The following is a 20,129-nucleotide window of genomic DNA, read 5'->3' as shown; positions in this document are numbered from 1 at the left end:
CTCCAATTAAATCAGTGGAGTGAGATATATGCACATCCCACACCAATAGAATTAAGAATGCAAAATGCTCAACCACAGCTTTTGGTGTCGTAGAACTGATCCCATCCCCAGTCACTGAGAGCTCTTTCATGAGTAAAGTTCACAATCTGTTCTAAATTTTAAACATCACATGTCAAGGTACTTCTAAGCGTCAGTGGTTGTTCTTAGAGAAAATTCAGTGCCCACTAAGATCTTCACTTAAATTTATAAACTTAAATTATGGGATGGCAGTGATCTAGAAGAGATGAGACAGACTGCTTTTCAGGTTAACCTTACTAGAACAGCAATTTAGAATCTGTTTTTCTTTGCAGTGAAGTAATAGAAGATGTGTCAGTCCTCATTTACAAAATATTTTCAGAATATATCAACATGTTAAGACATGCATTAACTGTCTCCAAGCCCAGGCTAAATCAGGCACTGGAGGGGAGGGAAGCACCTAAAGGCCATTACTTTAGACCGCCTCCCTCTTCCCACTTATTTTCCTGATATGTTAACACAGTCCCTAATCATACATCAATCTAAAATACCTACATAATCCCAGAGGGCAAAAAACCCTTTTCTCTCAAATGAATGCTCATTGCAATGCGTGGAAACATCCTAGGAGGGAATGAAAGGGAGAGGGAAGATGCTAATGTAGAAGCTACTACTTCCATTTGTGCTTTTGGGAAAAACAGGATTGTAACTGATTTGCAAAAACATCCCTTGTTGTTGCCTTATTTTCCCAATTTTAGATGCTATTTCTCAATCCCTCTTTTGCTGTCGAATAACACAAATAAGTAAATATTAGACAATCACTCAGTTACAGTGTGAGAACTGCACCTCTCAATGAAGAGCATTATTGTCCTTTTCATTTCAGATTGTCCTTCCAAAGCAGGATGTGACTTGGGGCACAGTGTCACCCCCCTTGCTGAGCACACCCCTACTGGACATGGCACATTCCTACAGATGCCATCTCCAGCCCACCCAGCCCTTCCGCCCTTCCCCAGCCCTGCTTCCCAAGGCCAGTCCAGGGGAAGGAGGGAGGCAGGGAAGCTGCACCGCCCTCTCTGAAACACTGCACTGTGCAAATGCAGGTCAGCAAGGACAGAACGTGGGCTCTGCTTTGTACCAAGAGTGAGGGCAAAGGCTTCTGGGGCAGGAGGATGGGGGAGAGCTCTAAAAACAACTTGCAGCAAGTCAGCGAAAAAGGAGCTTGAATGTCAGAAAACAGAAGAGTGAAACTAAAAATGCACAGCTGATCAACACCACACAGGCTGGAAACACAGGGCAGGCTCAGTGGCAGGGAAAAGCATTACAAAAGTGAGGCCAAATCAGAAAGCAGGATCTAGAATTCTAGTTATAAGTGTTCACACTTCTGCACATAGAGAAAATAGGAACCTATGAGGTAAATCCATTTTTCTAACAAAATTTTTAGTTTGTGACTGCAGTGCCTGTGTTTTATTAAAGCCCAAATTCCAAGTCATGACACGATGGCATGAAATGCAGATCAGTAACTCCACAGAGAGTACTTTACACATAGCACACAAGCAAACCAAGAGCAAAGCAAATTAAATCACTTTTGCCTAGGATTTGTATTTAATCTTCACACAAAGAGTTAATTTCAGCCTTCATTTGTTCCAGCTCAAACGAAACAGAGTCTGGTACAATATGGTACCTTCCTTTCACAGTTAAAAGACCGCAAAGGAATTTAGCTGAACATGGGATATGGATGAACACTACCACGTTGCTTTTCTGATATTGCCATGGCAACGGTTACAAGAGCTCTCTTAAGCATTTAAATCTGACAGTTTTCCTGATAACACTAACTGAATGATAGTAATGATGCATTTTGGTTCATGAGCTAACTGCTCTATAACCACAGGGCACAAACCGTTCCCTTCACTTTTCTCAAGACTGTGCTTTTGGTCAAACCAAGACAGTAACCTTGAATTATCACTCAGGAAAAAAGAAAAAAAAAAAAAAAAAAAAAAAAAAAAAAAAAAAAAAAAAAAAGTCCCTCCAGCTCAGGGAGTACTCATGGCTTAAAGCTTTATGTACTCTCAAAGGTTTCCATCTGAATGCTTAAGTTGTGCACAGCATCCAGGGTGGAGAAGTCAAGACTGCTAAAATCTTTGACGGGATTTTTCTCAAAGGGCTTTCATTTTCCTGGGAAGGCTGGAGGAAAAAAAAAACCACTTTCTGAAGGGTGGATTGAATAGTTGGTGACCCTCAAGATGTCATTTGCTCAAGAAAAGAGAAGGAGGAAGAAACTGACGTTTTTGTACAACCTTTATCAGTTTGTAACCAGTATACAATATTTTTTAAATAACAAAACACTGCAAGCTGTTCTACCTCAGTGGAGTCCAAAGTGAGGAACACACAGTGTGCTCTGAGGACACGGGCACCACAGCAATACCTCCACCTCCTATTAGCCCATTTAGCTTCAGCTAATAATAAGTGGCATTTCAACTGTTTAATAGGAATATTCTGTGAACCACTTGCTCTGATCTCCCAGATGCTCAGTGTGGGCATAATGGAGAAGTCTCTTTTTCTTTACCTCATTAAAAAGTGAAGTGTGTGAAACATGTTTGTCAACCTAACATTTTAAAGATACCAGCTTTGATAATGTCTTGCAATATAGTCAACTAAAAAAGATTAAGATGCTGAAAAGAGTGTGAAATCTTTAAAAATTTCCCAAGATGACAAAAATTCAGATTTCAGAAGAAAGAGTCATGCTTGCAAGGATCTAAGAGAAGAATCTTTTCAACACAAAAAAAATCTTCAGAAGGTAAAGTATTCCCAGCTCTTTTGCTGTTACCACTCTTTAAAGTTTTATATTAAATTAAAAATTAAAAACATCCATGCCATCCTAAAACCACCAAACGCCTGCAACACTCTTGAAAAACCACAACCCCACCACATCTTTTCTTCTGGAAAGGCCAAGTGTTCCCACATCTCAGTAAGGCTCAAAGCTTAAAAAGAGAAAAACCAACTGCCACAAGAAATCCTTTGTTAATAAAATACCAGACAAGACACCAAAGGAAACTAAAACCTTCCTCACTGCCTTTCCTAAATATTTAACATACCCTGCATTTAAACAACCTACGGACTATTTTGAGAATAACAATAACCTACAATCTTGCAGGTTTCATTCAGGATTTGTGTCACTGTCATCACTTTCGAAAGAAGCATCAGTTTACGTCACATTTAAAACCCGTTCTGCCCTAACATATAGATTGATCCAAGATGACAAAACAAAAAAAGAAACACTAGAAAGTACCATCTGTGACTCAGTCAAAAATTTAGTGCTGCTACTTAATGCAAATGCCAGTCCTTTTACAGGCATTCTTCCAAAGTCCACCTAGACATCGATTTTTGCTGCCATAAAAATTCAGCTCAATTATCCAGCCTTCTGAATGAAGAGAAACAATTTCCCTTTGTATCATCTTTAACTAATTGAAAATATTGTATTTTATTGACTGGTTTTTGGGGCAGAAAAGGATAGCATTTTTATGTCCCAAAAATGGAAAGAAATGAGACAATTTAGAGGTACTCTTAATGTTACTCGAGACTCTAAAATAAAGGTAAATAACTCATATACACCTGAGGGAACAACTAACACTTCTGTTGCTTGAAAAACAAATTACAAAGCTTATGCTGTACCCACAGTGAGGCATACCAAAGGGAAAAAGGGAAAACCAACCAAAATCCAACAAACCCCCAGAAATCACATTGTTTATATGTAGATGTATCTTCAGCAGTATTTTCAGTAATACCTCTATTTATGTCATGACAAAATTCTGTCTTCCAAATCTGAAATGATTTTTAAAACCTGAGGCAGCAGTTTGCTTTTATTATTTGATCGAATTTTACATGATTTAACTATTTTGGAAGTTATCTACATTAATTGAAGGATCTAATCTTTTCCCTGAATTCTCAAAATGGTTAAAAAAAAAAAAAATTAGGGCAACAATGATAGATAATCACAATTCTTTTACTTTACAAAAATTAAAATTTATTCAGAGTTAAAAGCTGTAGTCACTACTTCCTCCTATCCAGGTATGAATCATCCCCTTTTTAAAGTGCACGCAAATGTGTTTGCTACATCCATCAAAGGTATGATTTTTTCCTAACCAAAATTCAGTTGAGAAACGGATGCTGCAAACAACTTCAGATATCCAGATTTCATTAATGTTAATAAAGGAATGAGAGCCCTGTGACAATATTTTGGAGGCTCTATGCCTGAATGAAATATAATGCTGTCCTAGTCATTAAGAAGTGCACTGCCTGGATCCCTCAACCATTTTATTTTTTTTTTTCTTTCCGCCATTTCCATATTTTCTACAAGTAAAAGTTAAGCAGTTTGAATGATTTATTGTCCAAATTTCATGCTAGCAGAGCAGAATGGGAAAACTAGAATAAACTACACAATGCAATTTATTCCCTAGCCATCCTCCAATTCATTAAAATAATTTACACCCATGAGCACACTTTTGCTAAGTAGCGTCTTCTCCACACATTCCATAAACTGAGAGTTTTATGAAACACTTCCTTGGTTTTGCCTGTAAGACTCCTTATGACAACCAGACAAGTACTAATGTTTTACCTTTTCCAATTCTGAAAGAAAAAAACACCTATGAATCTTGTATTCATTTTTTTTTTCATTGTAAAATATTTTACATGGAATACAGTGGGGTTTTTTCCCCATTTCTTATCACAATACTCTCCTGGACTTACATGTATTAGCACCTGAAGCACTAACATAGTTCTTGAATTCATCAGATCCTGAGTTACTCATAGAACAGATAAATCATAGGATGTTCATGACAAAACAGATGATCAGGAGCATTAAGTGTTGTTTCTTTTTTCTCTCAACAATGGAATTGCAGTAAGCAGTCCATGCTGACCTATCCTGGTAGGACATAGCAAAGATCTCCTGCTCCAGTTCCAATGATCCAGTCAAATTTAACATAAATTGCAGTTGGGCAGTGCTCACACTCTGAAAGGATGGACACTTCTTCCACATGTTGTCTGAGCAACCTGTTCCAGTGCCCCACCACCCTCACAGGAAAGAATTTCTTCCTGACATGTAATTTAAATCTAAATCTCCCCTCTCGGTTTAAACTGCTCTCCCTTGTCCTGTCACTATGTGCCCTTGTCAAAAGCCATTCTCCCTCTTTTCTATCAGCCCTTTTTGAGGAAGGTCTCCCCAGAGCCTTCTCTTCTGCAGGCTGAGCAGCCCCAGGTCTCAGCTTGTCCTTGGGGCAGAGCAGCTCCAGCCCCACCAGCACCTTCGTGGCCTCCTCTGGACCTGCTCTAACCGGCCCATGTCTGTCTTGTGCTGAGGATTCCAGAGCTGGATGCAGCACTGCAGGTGGGGTCTCACAGGGGAACAATCCCCTCCCCTGACCTCTGGCCACCCCTCTTTCCACACAGCCCAGGGTTCAGTTGGCCTTTAGGGCTGTGAGTGCGCACTGCTGGCCCATGTCCAGCTTTTCATCCAGCAGAACCCCCAAGTCCTTCCATGCAACCCTTCTCCCAGTCTGTGACTGCCCTAACCCAGCTGCAGCACCTTTTGCACTGGGCCTTGTTGAACCTCATTAGGTTCACACCCTTCATCATGTTCACTTGTGTAACCCAAGGTGCTGGACAATTTCCTTTTTTTTCGACTTGGGCAAAAATAGCTTTACATATTTGCTGAACATATTTCACACTGGCTTTGTCAGTTACTAGAAGTGAAAAATGATGACAATGAGATATGTTGCCATAGGGGGAAAAAAAAAAAAAAAAAGGCAAAAAGCTGCTTTCCACCACAGCCAACTAAAGCATTGGGCATTTCATTTGTTTCAGTGGCCAATACAGATAAGAATGTGTTTGTCCCTGGATTTTGGGAAGTAAAAAAAAAAAGAGAATTGTTTTTCCAACTATCAATAAAGCTTTCTTTTCTTGTCATCCTATATTCTTTTTAAAACTACCTCTTCACAGCTAGAGGTTTTCTCAAGTTATCAGAGATATGCTGTAACCCCTAGAAGCGGGTCTTTGCAAGACACAATATGAAAAACTAAGCATTTTCTATACAAGCCCTATAACAGTGTCCCTCCTCATCCAAACACCTCAAAAACACATTAAACATTCACTCTCAGAAATTTCTAACTAAACTAAAATTTCATTCTAAACTAAACAAGTGAACACTAACTCCCTAAAAACCAATTCTTTATGACTCCCTAAGATGACACAAACCTCTCTGCTTCTAATACCAAACTACAGTTTCTGGATTTTCTATACAACATTTTCAAGCTTACTAACAAGTTTTAGTCCTTTAGAGAATTGATCATATTGCAGATCAACTCTTTACTTAACAGTGGCATCAGATGATATTAGACCAAATCAAAATTACTTGTTTCAAAAAAAAAACCCCGGTAAGTATAAATAAATGTTGATACTGTTATTACCAATACTCCTTCCCTAAAAACAGTTGGTAAAATTTAGCCAACAAAGCACAGAAATATTACCCAAGTTTCCCCATTTACTGAAAAATGTAAGGGCAGAAGACAGAAATTCACCTACACAGATTCAGCTATAGGGATGTTGTAATCTAGGACTGTACCATCCTCTACACATGCAGAAATTATCAGTGCCTTTATCCTGCTGCTGCTAACTGCATTAAATGAAAAATGATTTTAAAAAGCAGTAGAAATCCTTTGGACTAATGGACAGTAATTACACAACTTGTAAGTCGTGACACTCCAGTTAAGTATTACACAGTACATCTCTTTCTATTAAACAGGGAGATAAAAGATGCAAAACCCACAAATTCATACTTCAGAGGAAATACACAGGCAGGAAAAGCACTTAAAAGAGAAAATATTCTGCCTTAAGGAGCTTATGTAAGTAAGTAAGTGGACAAATTTCAAGTGGTAGGCTTCAATTCATCAGTTTAAGTACAGGAAATGGGTGTTTTTTCTTGTGTAATGACAGTTGAAGTAAAGTGTGAAACCACTGACTATGCCCTAAAATAAACAGTCTATTAAGCATCCACTGCAATTTAATTTCCTATTCCTTTCTCAACTTAAACACCCCGAACATAAAACTGAAAGCAAAACAAATTACCCTTATGCTTGCCAACCAAAATAAAACTAAAAGTTAAAAATACCTTTACAATTTTTACTCTCTCTATATACGTATACACACAGAACAAGTGCATTATGGAAAACATAGAAGGTGCTGAATTTACCGCTGGATGTCCATGAGATCTAGAGGATCCTGAACCGTGCATTGCGGAAAACAGGCAGGCTTTGCAGGTTAGTTAATAAATACTATCGTGGCTCTGTATAATCCAGCCATTACTGCCTGGAGTGAAGAGCAGCAATTGAATTTTATTTGTGGCTCTGGTGCAGATCAAATCTGTAATCCCATGTGAGCCACACACAGCACAAAGGAATGGGACCTCATAATGGGTGAACAAAGATCTGAAGGTTTATCAGGATTCAAGGAAAGGTGAGAAGTCAAAACATATTAATTTAAATGCACTGAATCCCCATGTGAGTTTTCCAATGCAGAAGTAAATTGGCCTTCGCTCACTGTAAACCAAGGAAATTAAACTACATACAGCTCACTGAATTAATTTTATTCCTAAAGACATCACCAGCCAATGGCAATTTAATGCATTATAACTTATGAATGTTGATGTTGAACACTTTGGTAATTTGCTTTAATTTGCTTGAGTGCCTTGATCTAGATATAGCCTTAAGGAATACTTGCATATTGCCATTTTAGATTGGATCATCCATTGTATTAAGGAGAAGAGGTTATTTGTGAATGGCAGAACTATGAAGTACTTGCTTTAACAGCAAACACAGACTATTATTGAAGACTCTTAACTTCCTAATGACTTTCAGCCATGCTCATGTGGCAACAGTTTCACCCTGGAAAGACCTGATGTGTATCATTACAAATGAAGTATGAATTAAGATTTTAACCCATTAAAACAAATCCCGCTTTGGGGAGCTCAGGAGCTATAAGAGGAAGCTGGGAGGAAGTTCCACAAGGCCTTCAACTCCCTGAAGGACACTGACTGACAGAGAAGCCAAGGCTACCAAGAAGAAGCATGGTCATGTTTCAGACAAAGGAAGGGCTTTTTTCACCCCAAAGCTCTGCACAGCTGTTTTTTTAATTGCCTTTTGCGTGAGCACAAAGGCACCTCCAGAAACCTATTTATTTGCCACAAAATCCCTTAACAAGCCTGGAATCCAGGAGGATCCAAAGATAAGAAAGACAGGTAAGTTGTCATTTTAAGTTATTTAATGGCTCCCAGGTCAGCACCAGGCTGGAGGCTACCACAGAGAGATGAGGCTTCAGGGCTTAAGCATCAGTTCATTCCAGGATGAGAATTCTGTGAATTCTGCTAGAAAGCACACAGGGTCCACCAGGAGCTCCTCCTACAGGAGCTTGGTCATAAGGAGTAAGCCAGACTGCAGCCAGGGCTTTCTCAACAGAAAAGAAAATTATTAGAATATTAAGCAAAAGAATTGAAAACTAAGTAAAATGAACCAAGATATAAATAACGCAGGAAAAGTCTGAGTTTTAAACATTTGAAAGTGAAAAACAAAGAAGTGAAAAGCTAATAAAATTCACAGTAACACCTAAATTTATCCTGAAGCGTAACAGATTCACTACAAATCAGTGTTGGAGTAAATGAACTACTAATACATAAACCCAGAATACATCTTTATTTTTCCATCAAGATAAGGCCAAAGAGCACATGAAATGTATTATGATATAAAGGTATAAATGCCTTCCTGCAATTTAACTAGAAGCAAAACATTCCCTCCCACCACCATTATCTTCAGACTTGCCAGAGAAGCTCATGCTACTTCCTTCACCCCTGAGAAAATAAAACATCTGCCCACCCCATCAGCTTTTAATCTTCTTATGGACAGAATTCATTTAGCTTCCTTCTGGGAAATGTGGTGGGAGAGGAAACTAGCCAAGCCTATTTGAGCCAAAGTCAGTCTTTTGTTTAAAGGAGAAAAAAGAAAAAGAGCAGGGAGGAAGGGAAAAAAATCATAACCTGTGAACACTCTTTAGTTATGCCACATTTATTAAGTATCAATACATTTCTATGCATTTTACCATCATTTAAACATAACTTCACTAAAGAAACACCACTCTACTGAACATATGGCAGAAACTCCCTGAAGCATGCCGAAGATTAAATGTCAGGTTAATCAATCACTTCCATTCCACTTAGGAGAGGCATCAGAAAAAGTTACATTATTTCCTTAAAGGTATGGTTTTTATTCATAACTGAGAACTTTCACAAATATTAGTACATTAGTAACATTATCCTAGTGTTTAACTTTAATCCATTCTGGATCTTAACCTGGAGGATGTTGAGTACTTATTGCCTTTTCTATTCTATTTCTCTCAGCTCCATATAAAGGAGTAATGAAATAATAGCTGAAAATATTTTCTGTGTACTGCAAATTTCCATCTATAAAATATAGATTCCTGCATATGGATTACTGTTATGGTACTCATTCTTTAAAATTACCTAATACCCACATTCGTATTTGAAAGTATTACAATTCACAGCGTTTGGTATTACAAGCCAAGTGCAGGCAGCTTTCCAGAGAAGAAAATAAAAGGACATTAAAAGTCTTGCTGAGCTCTGCCAGGGGAAGGAATATAAGAGACATATTGAATCTGTGGTTTTGTTGTGCAGTAAAATAACACACATATGCAAGCTACCCATATTAAACATTTAGCTCACCTTAGGTGAGCAAACTGCCTGATTAGGCACTTTGATTATTCTGAAGGGGAACTGTAACAAACCAGCAAACACAGTTTTCAAAAAATTTCAGCTATGAACAAGGAAGCTGATTTACTTATTAAAACCTCACCTTTGAAATCTGAGCCAGCTATAAACCTACCCTTTAAAATCAGATGTAACATCCAGGCAGTTCAGAGTCCCTTTAGATTTTCATTTCTAAGACAACATTAAAATCCATTTAGGATTTTAATGTGCACTTTACTACTTTAATCTGCATTTCACCTGCTGTTCATGTCCAGATATTTTTGGAAGCTTTTTCTTGACATTATTTTCCAGACGTAATTATACATGTGAAAGCTACTATAAAAATCATTGTTTGCTACAGCACACAACATCACCCTAAAACAGAATGGCTTTTATAGACCCAGATGAGGTAGCTGCATATGTTCTGTATATTATTATATATTCTATGTATTATTAGCTACAAAATATTTGTCTTAAGGCATTATAAAGCCCTCTTTATCCACAAGGCTCTTGTTTTAGTTAGCAGTCATGATAAAACACAACTAATCAGGCAAGTTATCCGCTTTAATGATGACTGTATTCCATTTTTATTTCAGTTCTATGTAAATCTGTTTGCCTGATTTACATCAGCTGCTCCAAAGGTAACTGGGAAGTAGGGCTGATGGATAGTGCTGCATAATGCACGCTCAAGTCTCCCATGCTAAAGCAAAAGCAGAGTTGGTTTTTTCTCCACCTCAGGAAACAGAGCTCTTCTCAGTCTACTTTAGTAACATTCCCTCCTTTCTCCCACAGTATGGTTGGAAACTACTTCCCAATTTCAATAAAACCTGGAGGAAAGTTATTGCCTTTGTCAACTTTTATGAAAATTGCTGGCCAGGGAAATTAAACCCTCAAATTACTGCTCCCAGGGAGCGAAAGGCAGGCAGTGCTTTCTCTGTGTCACCTAAAATGGCAGCACCAAGCCACACAAAATCACACATCTGTAGCTCAGTAGCCGCACTTCTCTCCAGGCCAAGGGAGGGCAGGAGGACACACCCACCTCACTTGGAGGAAGTGTATCTCAGGCAATTAAAGAGACAAACCCCATTATTTATATGAAGAAACCTCGAATTTTTAAACTGTATTCTAAATTAGAAGTCCTATGAACTCACAGCCAGCAGACTGATAGTTAACTACAAGCAAACTTATCACATCACTACATCACTTTGCTTAGTCACACCAAGTTTTCCTTCACACTCAAACTGAATTTTAAAAGCGTATCTGTTGCTCATGCACAAAACCTACTCATGTATCTTTATGGAGAGACAGAAAGGAAGAGATTTAAATTCCAAAAATACATTCTAAGTTTCTTAAAGCAGCAAACCAGCTGAATAGTTGGACTTCCTCCACCTTAATGTGCCAAATGCAATGGAAATGGACGATGAAATAAAAACATGTTTTGTTAATATTCAAGTTAGAGAGAGTCTAACCAACAATTCTATAGGTGTGAGAAACAAGTCAGTGGGAATTGGCTTTTGCAAAGTATTATAGGAATTGATATTATAATGTTACTATTAAGATAATAATGTATGTTATGAAGTGGTTAATGTTGTTAGAACAGCCCAGTTGTGAAATCAGCTTTCACAAGGATAGTATGGTTTCATGTGTTGTAATGTGGGTTTATGAGTTTGCGTTGGACAGACTGCTGCTAGCCAAACTTTTGAGACATGACCTCAAAAGGAGCAGAACTTCATCCAATGAAGTCCTGAAGTTCACTGTGGTCCCTGGTGACCATAGTGACGGAACCACGTCAGCGCCGAAGAGTGACATGGGGCAAGGTTATGTAAAACCAAAAATAAATATGCATAAAAGTGATGCAATATCAGGAGTACAGAAGGTGAACTCACCATGAGCCTCTGGCATTTTGCCATGCTCCCAGTGCTGTCCCTTTGGCTTTGCTGATTTTTTTGTTCTCAATAAAACTTCTGTAACTCATTCCCACTTGGGGTCTGGGTCGTTTATAACAATAGGCCAGGCTAATTAAATGATGTATTTGTAAAAAACACTGTTGTTCTCAAAGTTATTTATAAATTTCTTTCAATTTGCCAACTGCCTTAGATAAATTTGACATTTTAAGTGCATTGGACAAACCTTCATTATTTAAAATAGTTAAGTACTACAGATGCATAGACCCAATATTAGCCTTTTACATTGAAAAAGAAAATCAAAATGTTTGTCTCTCAAAGCAATTTGAATTCAGGCTACACATTTATTGACTCACAAAGGTAAGGAACTACTTTTTTTTTTTTTTTTTACCAGATCACCTTCTTCAGTGTTAAGTCCAATTTGCATGAGGCTCATGTTACTTGGAAAAATCCCAAACCAAAAATCTCCAGAAAATCCCACAAACCTTTTGGGAACAGAGGGGCAACAGAGAAAGTGGTGAATGAGAATTAAACCAGCCAGTGCATCTTTCAGTGCCTACATGCACTTGCACACACACACATCTCCCCTTAACTCCCTCAGCTGAGCAGAGTGAGTTTGAGATGAATAAAGAGCCAGGACCCACCCTTGCGGCAGCAGTGATGCAAGTGGTGTCAGCAATAGCATATTGCTCAGTGTAAATACAAAGCCAGCTCCAGATGGCAGCTCAGCAGCTCACAGTCACAGGTATATTCCAGGAGGAATGATCAGCACTGCCCAAATGCCAGGTGAGTGAGCCATAACTAATGCAGAGTTCATTATTTGGCCTTTACAGGCATTTACCTAAGAAGAAAGCCTGTGCTGAACAGACTGTTATCCAGAGCCACCAGGAGCAAACGTGACTAAATCAGGAGTTGGCCTACAGACATCCTAAAAATGAGGATGCTGATTCAACAGCAATAGTGGGGCTGCATAAAAGACACAGGCAGATTAACACCTGGATTTAGACAGAACACTAAAATCTCACAAATTTCGAGATCTAAATATAGTCACTCTTAATCAATTACCTTCTTAAATGGTGCAAGAATGAACTGCCAAAAAGCTTAAAAATATGTCCTGTTTTGCTATTCTGACTGGACCTTTTCATTAGTTATGTTGCACTACCTGGAAATAGTGCCCAGTGACATCATTTATAATCCATCCCCCTAAAGACTAAGAACCAGGGCTCTTGCCTCAGCATTTCATCAACATGTGCCTCTAAAGCTCTGTAGGTTTAATGTGCTTTGAAAAGACTATCTTTGCCTTACATATTCTGATTGAAGAACTGAAGAACACCTGCCCATACCACACTGCTGTAATAACTGTGTACCTGTGCACAAAATCTGCCACATTGAGATACCCTCTGGTATCACACACTCCCAGCCACATACTGAAAGAATTCAATAGAAGGGGAAAAAAACTTAACAACAAAATAAGCCCACAACTGCAAGAAAAAGGAAAGGAAGTGGACCTTTAAAAGAACAACACCAGAACAAAGTCCACAAATTGAAACAACAGTCCTTATGTGTGTTCAAAGAGGGTAACAATATGAACTAAGCACAGAACGTATATAAACAAATCATAATGGAGAATGTGCTCTGGCTTAACCAAGTAGTAGCAAATGACATGAGTGAGAGATGTACATGAGCCTGGGCTCTGAGGCAGTTCCTATGGATATTGCTAAGGTAACAAGCCATCCTACTTGTCAAGCTCAGAAGAAGGTATGACTGTGATACTAAGTTAGCTATAAGCAAGTAGTCCAAGCAGAAAAAGCAGAAAACCTGTCTCCACAAATAATGAATTCTGCCTTACTCTATTACAAGCAAACAACTAAGTAGTAAAGTGTCACAGGGTCTAATGACAATGGTATAATCTCAAAAACTGACCAGAGAAAAATCTTGACTCACATCTGTTACATAAATTACTCAGGTGATCAATAAATTCTTTCATTGTAATTGATTTAGTTACTGTATGTGAATTGCAAAATGTGCTAGAAATCTTCAAAACTTTGTTCAAACTCTAATTCTGAGACAAGAGGATAGCTACCCATAACCTGCAGGGAGAAAAAGGTATGTTAAAGTGAATTATTTTTTGATCCCCCATCTGACACATGTTCATTTCTACTGGGTCTGCAAGGCCTTTACACCACCTTCAGTAGCTGTGAATAAATTACAACCCTACATAACAGCAGAGTTGTTCTTCCCCCAGAACTGTCAAGTGAAGATGCAGCTGTTATACATTCATTGGATGTTTGGAGATAATTTGTAGAGGGAAAGGTGTTGACCCAGTTGTTTAAAATAAGCCTGTGCAGTGCATGATGTCTGATTGTTCAGAACTATTAGGACAAAGTATAAAAACCTGTAGCTCAGGTTCAGCTGGTATCACTGAGCAGCATCCTATAAAACTGATTACACACAAACCCAAAGAGCTGTGAAACACAAATTAAACTAAGCAGAATGCTATACAGGACTCAAGTAAAGGTGGACATCCAACCCAAAGAACACAAAAAGTGTCGTAGGCAGTTTTATTTGGGGCTGTGTTTCCAAATGAGAGTGATTGCTGAAACATTTATAAAGGATCCCAGTCATAGTGCACAGTGTGCATGGCAGATGAGTTCCCCAGGGGATACCCTTAGGGCTGGCAAATACACTCCTGTCATGCAGCTTTGGATCAAGGCAGGTCTAGAGGGTCATCTCAGAACTCATACCAAGCATGTCTGAGGCTCTCAAACCTTTTGAAGTAAAGCTTCCTGGATGTCTAAAACTCTAATTGAATGTATTGAATATATACTCAGAAATGCTTTGGGTTCTCACATTTGGCCTGCCAAGGACCTGCCAGCCGTGCCACGAGCACCCTGAGCACTGACAGTGGAGTTTTCCACACAGCAGGGACTCCAGGCACCCTCATTCAGGGGCAAAGCTGCACAGCTCCAGGTCTCTCTCTCTCTTGTTCAGCAGCAAACTGGTGCCACACAGCAATGCCTAACTTCCTGAGGCATGACTGATTATACAACATCCCTGTCTTTTCTTGAGTTTGCAGTTCTCAGCCTCAACATAAAACAGGCAGTTCTATTGTGTAACGCAGTACAACAGGCAGATATCTTGGCACAGATGTACACGATTTACAATCCCAAAGAAAACAAGTGCACCATTGTTCAACCTAACACATTTTCTTGAAGGCAGCATTTGTATGTGGTTTTTCTTGGTCTGGATCAGCTTTACTATTTACACTAAAACTCTTTAAGGAAAGCAATTTAATATTTGAAACACAACTGAGGCAATGAAATGCCAACCACTGAAATTGTTGTGTGGGCCTTAAATATAAAATACAGTAATAGCTCTTAGGAAACTCAGTTGCATTTTATTCACTCTCATTGGAGTAATACAGACACACAAAGCCTTCTTGTCTGCTACCCCAGAGCAGTGTAAGGTTGTTGTCAGACTGTTCTGGAGAAACAGCCATTTCTCCAGCTGAAGGATTTTTTGAGTTCGTGGTCACGTCATGGCCCTTAACCCGAATGGACAAGGACCTCATGGGTATGTCTGAATTAGGGAGTATACTTATGGTAAAAAATAATCTACAAAAATAAAATATAAATAAAAATAAAAATATAAATAAAAAATAGTATCTACCTCAAGTATCATCTATGCAAAAACATCTGCCCTCCATGCAAATCTACGTAACTTTACAATGCTATATTATTACCATTTTCTTCACCTCCTCTTGCTGGTTAAAAACTGAATAGGATTTACAGAGAGAATTCACAGAATGCTGCTGAGCCTGCAGACAGGAGTGGGGGCGGAGGCAGGCTGGTGTTGCACTCACATTGGGAATAATGACCACCTTATGCACAGGCTGCATGAAAATTATGGGGCACTTCAGAGCCTGTTTCAAACATTTCAAAGAGTCTGTTGTTCTGCTGACTCCTCCCTCAATCCCACTGTCCTCCAACATTTTAATGAGATTAGGATATGACACAGAAAACGGATGTGGATAAGTAGACATCTCTCTTCCATCTGTAATATGAAAGATGTATTAGGTTTTTATTTCTTTTTAAAAGTACTATCTATCTGAACACTGAGTGACAATGTCCAACTCCACCATATGCTTCTAAACAGTCATTTTGAATTTTGGCACTGAATCACAAATTTCTCACGATCAATTATAGGATCCTGTGGATTTACCTACTCACACAGAAGCATATCAATTTTCTTAAGTCTTTTATATAAAAAAAACATGCACACACCATGATAATTGTTTCTGCCCCAACTGCTTCCTCTCCAATGGCTCAGTCTGTAAAGTGCCATAACTTAGTAATTCTGTTCGTTTATACCACACACTATTCCTTTGAAAATACACCAGAGGTGGTTAAACAACCCCTCAGTTAAAGAAAAATCACAGACATTATACCCAACTCAAAAGATTTTAAGAGCAATAACAGTAACATCCTTTGATTAACTAATTCCCCAAATCTGATACTGACCGAAAAATGCTGTTGATCTTAGGAGCGCTGAACCAGTCTCCAATTCTTCTGAAATTAGACCTGCTTGTACTGTGGTTTACACAGGGACTCCTTTTTAATTACTTGGTTTCTGTTAGGACTATGAAATGTATTTGTTGTAACTGAAATGTAATGCATTTACTTTAATTATTGATACTCTCATATGTTTACTCAGGGCACTTTTACCCAGGGATTGCTGTGAAGCCTGGCAGTGTACAGTGGTAAAAGGGACATTACTTTTGTCAGTCTGGAGGAAAAATATCACTCAACTCAGAAGCACTGAAAACTTACAAAGAATTTCTTACTTACAGAGCTTAAATACACCACAGAAATTTGCATTTGAGTTTGTGCTAAGTGAAGTGCCGCCAGTGAAGTCCTCGCTAACTGCACTGATCATCCAGGTGTAGCTCCAGACTCCCCGGGAAGGCCATCAGCTCAATCCTACAAGAGCTCTTGTACCTGCCTGATTACTGAACAGGAAGAGAAAGAAATGCCAACAGTGGCTCTGGCTGCTTATGAGTGCAGATGATCAATGACACATTCCATTACCAGCAGCAAAAACCAAAGACAAAGGAAGTTCCCAAGCTTCAGCAGCCTTGAATGCTAAAAGAAACCCCAAGTTGAAAACAGGAAAGCTTTCCAGCAATTAGGAAAGAAACAAATTTTCTAAAGGGCCTACTGCAGTGCTATGTAGTTCTTGTTCACTTGAACACAAGTTTCCAGCACCCTGAATCACAGCTCCTGATCAGCCAGGGCACTCAGAACTCAGAGGAAATCACCCTACAGAACTCCACAGCCTTTCATGCTGTTTCTTTCTTTCTTACTAAAGCCATGAGAACTCAAGGATAAAAGCACAAAGATGAGTAAAACCAGCATCACCATTACTGTTATTGTAATGGATAAACAAATACTATTTGCAAGTGCACACAGACAGTACAAAGCATGCCCTCAGCTTGGAAGGGTTTAGCTTGGAGCTGCCCACAAACAACTTTATCAGGTGCTCACAGAACAAGCAACTTCTTCCTATCCTGCCCTAGAGGCGCAGATAACTGGTCCGTTCTGATTTTTACATCTTGAGCTACACTAAGAGTCAAGTGATTCACATATCCTAGTTACAGAAATGAATAGTCCAAAATTCAATTTCATTGTTGTAAAAGGTAAGACCCACCTTCTAGGCTTCCACCACATGACACTGGCCTCCAAGTTAACATTACCCTTTAGAAAAGCAGGAAGCTAAAGCCCCAAACATGTCAAATTTACACAAGTAACAAAGAATGTCCAGAATATCAGCTTAAAATTCTCTCTCAGCATTACCTCACAACCCGTGTGGTACAGAAATACAAACATACTTCTCTTCCAAAGATTGCTCCACCTCAAACACCAAACTTTCCTAGGTAAAAAACAGAAGTTGTTCAGCAATATAGGGGATTATGCTTGGAAGTGAAGCCTGCAGGGAGACCTGCAGATTTTGAAATGTCATGCTGAACAGTTTGCTACATGAACGGCTGGGGAACCAGACAGCAAGACATACCACCACCAGCTTACTTATTAATTTTCCACATCATCACCAATTCAGGCAAATAGAAGGTGCCACAGGTATTAAAAAATGGAAAAAAAAAATTTGAATTTTTTTCTGAGAAAAATGCCCTGCTATAAACAATTCCAGGTTCAGAATAATGAGATCATGCCTTCACAATAAAAATTCAATAAATAAGTCAGTTCTTCCTAAGAGATAGTGTGCCAATCAAGCAAAAACCCTGTTACAGGGAAGAACTGCCAGCAGCACAAGTTATTTTAGCTGACGTTACTTCAGAAAAAGCCCACCATTCACCATCTGCTCTGGCACAGATTCTGAATGCTAAGAAAGTTTCCAACATCACTGATGAAAAGAAAGCAGTCGAGATGAAGTTTTTGTTTTGCTGTTAAAAAGAACAAGCATCTAGGACAGCTCACATTGCAGCAAGAACAAACACAAAACAGAAGTTCTGCACATTTCATAAAAATCATTACAGAGAATTGCAGTAGGGCAGAGTGCAAGTGTAAGGAATACAACACCAAACAAAAAAACCTTTAACAAATTTTGTATAAGAAGCAGGTGGGCAGTTCCAAACAGTGGATCACTTTACACTGGAGGTAACAACTGTAAGTTTGAAGGGAATCTGACCACACTTCAAAAACACATTAATGGAAGCAAGCACCACAGAAAAAACAGAGGAGCCATCATGTCAAGGAGAACAACGACAAAAAATAAAAAAAAAAGCAAAAGCTTTCAGACATGAGCATCTGTCTGGAAATCAGAAGCCCAAAGTTTGAAGAAAGCCTCTAACCAAGAGCTACCTAGCACTCTAATTCCTTTGAAGTGTTGGATGAGTTCCTACAGGGATTAAATCAAGACTCTGAGGACAGCAGATGAGATCATGCAGGTGGAATGAACTCTGTATCATTACGATTTAGCAAATGAGTATAACGTACTTTCCCAGTAAACACCTAGGGGAAGCAACTACTTTCCCATTTCCTCCCTAATTTTGTCCAGCATAAAAAAATATAAACAAAACACAGAAAACCTTGAGTAGAAGCAAAATATGAGACTTGCCAAGTGGCAGGAGATTAACTATTCTCCACAAAAATACGATCTGATATTAAGGGCTAGAACTGCGCGGTCCATCACTATGACAAAGTTTAGACAAAAACAGATAACAATTAACAGATTTCTTTCTCCCCCATCTGAAACACAAAGCCAGGATGTCACTACAATTTATGAATGAGCTAAATATTGAAGGCACCTTTTTAACAGTCCGGAAAATAAAGCTCCAAAAATCCCACACCGGTTCTTTCTTAGACAAAAGCTAAGTGACAGATGGAGTTTTAATGTTTCTCATGACTCCAGATGATGTTTTATGTGCAGTCGTGCACTCTTAAATAGTTATTTCAAAAAATTCTGGTTTATGTTAAAAAAAGGTTTACTTGTAATTTAATATCTGCTATATTTTCTTCCTAAATGGAAAAAAACAAGGAGAGTTTGATAACCTCAAAACCCTAGGCAGTATGCTCAACACATGAGGTAGTATTCCTAGAACAAAAACCTTAATTACATTTATGACCTTAAAAAAAACATGTATTTTTTACAGTTACTGTACATCCCTTCACTTTTACAGATTTTACACTGATAAACTTAAAACATTTCAACATTTCTGTTTTACTATAATCTTGCTTTTCTCTTTCTTCTTTCTTTTTCCTCTCCATAGAGCAATTTAAACAGAATCTATTTACTAACCCATTTCAAATCACTACCCCTTGAAGCAGATATGATATCCCATAGAAACCTGGGTTTGGTATAACAACACTTCAATTCCTCATAAAGCAGCCCAAAATTCATGCACAATTCGAGGACAAATCTTCAGACATAATAGCTTCTCTTTTTTCTTCATCCAAGCAATTTCTGAATTCATCTAGAAATTACACTATTTACTGCTAAGTAGATTCTTTCCTTAAACATTCCCTTCCATTTTCTTTTACAGTATCCTAAGTCAAGAGGAGCTGGGAATGAAAGATTTGGGAAAGGACTTTTATCAAACAAAAAACCTTTGAACAGTTCTCAGAAATTTCTACGTAATTACGTTCAAATGAGAAGTGCAAACTAGAAGTAGCAGAGTGTTCAGTGCTGTCTATTCATCACATTTACATAGGTATGCAGCTGGCAAAACCTTAATGAGGGCACTACAGCAGTTTTGTAGCATCTGTCATACTTACCAGCAGATCAAAACAGCATTTATTTGAGAGCATTCAACCCACTTCCACAAAAGTAGACAAAAGTAGGCCAAAGAAAGAAAAGGCAATCTGTTTGAGGGTCTCTCTCTCTCTCTCTCATCTGTG

At 38.5% G+C, this 20,129-nt stretch overlaps 1 protein-coding gene across 1 annotated transcript in view; it reads right to left on the bottom strand.

Annotated features, from left to right (window-relative positions):
* Positions 1 to 20,129, bottom strand: part of CDC73 (cell division cycle 73) — a 102,502-nt gene that overhangs the window by 50,220 nt on the left and 32,153 nt on the right. The window lies entirely within an intron of this gene.

This window comes from Chamaea fasciata, unplaced genomic scaffold, assembly GCF_029207755.1.
Source record: "Chamaea fasciata isolate MVZ Bird 193981 ecotype frontalis unplaced genomic scaffold, bChaFas1.0.hap1 SCAF_10, whole genome shotgun sequence".
In the NCBI taxonomy this organism is placed as follows: Eukaryota; Metazoa; Chordata; class Aves; order Passeriformes; family Sylviidae; genus Chamaea; species Chamaea fasciata.
This window is presented reverse-complemented; position numbering and strand designations above follow the sequence as displayed.